This window comes from Amblyomma maculatum, chromosome 1, assembly GCF_055883805.1.
Source record: "Amblyomma maculatum isolate TAMU_Amacu chromosome 1, ASM5588380v1, whole genome shotgun sequence".
Lineage (NCBI taxonomy): Eukaryota > Metazoa > Arthropoda > Arachnida > Ixodida > Ixodidae > Amblyomma > Amblyomma maculatum.
In genome coordinates, this window is record NC_139344.1 from 490,277,506 (window position 1) to 490,277,748 (window position 243).

Sequence of the window (243 nt, forward strand, 5' to 3'; positions counted from 1 at the left end):
GCCGATTCCCTCATTACCTTCATCGGTTCGGTCTTTCACCATCGTCACAGTGCCCTTGCGGTGCCCCAGAGGGCGACGTCATTCATTATCTCACGTCACGTTCATTAACATCAACACATCGTCAAAATTTAAACCCGCCGGCTCCTCCTAACCATGAAGCAAGAGTTTGGCGTAATTGGCTAGATTCCAAAAGAAACTGTGCGTGGTTGATTCGGCTTGTTAAATTTATTAGCTCCATCTTAC